The sequence below is a fragment of the Schistocerca cancellata genome, chromosome 7, assembly GCF_023864275.1.
Source record: "Schistocerca cancellata isolate TAMUIC-IGC-003103 chromosome 7, iqSchCanc2.1, whole genome shotgun sequence".
In the NCBI taxonomy this organism is placed as follows: Eukaryota; Metazoa; Arthropoda; class Insecta; order Orthoptera; family Acrididae; genus Schistocerca; species Schistocerca cancellata.
In genome coordinates, this window is record NC_064632.1 from 459,379,922 (window position 1) to 459,380,532 (window position 611).

Consider the following 611-nt stretch of genomic DNA (forward strand, 5'->3'; position numbering starts at 1 on the left):
TGTGTGTTTCCATTCCATGATTAATGTTATTTGAAGAGAAGTAATAAAATGAGCTCTAACATGGAAAGTAAGCGTTTCCGGACACATGTCCACATAACATATTTTCTTTCTTTGTGGGTGAGGAATGTTTCCTGAAAGTTTGGCCGTACCTTTTTGTAACACCCTGTATATATATTAGTTATTTATTATATTCATGTTCTTATCATTTCTTTGTTGTTGTTTATATAATGGGCGTGATACTTTTTTGGTACCGAAGTGATTGGAAATTGTAACGAGTCGCTCATATATCAGGAGAGTTAGTGCACTCTGTGAAAGTATTTGGGATAGTTTTCACGTTTTCCTTTACCATTTCATTTACATGTGTGTTTATGCATTTACTGCTGCTGATTACATTGTCATATGGTTCAAATTGCTCTAGGCACTATGGGACTTAACATCTGAGATCATCAGTCGCCTAGACTTAGAACTACTTAAACCTAACTAACCTAAGGACATCTCACACATCCATGCCCGAGGCAGGATTCGAACCTGCGACCGTAGCAGCAGCACGGTTACAGAATGAAGCGCCTAGAACCGCTCGGACACAGAGGCCGGCATTACATTGTCATTTC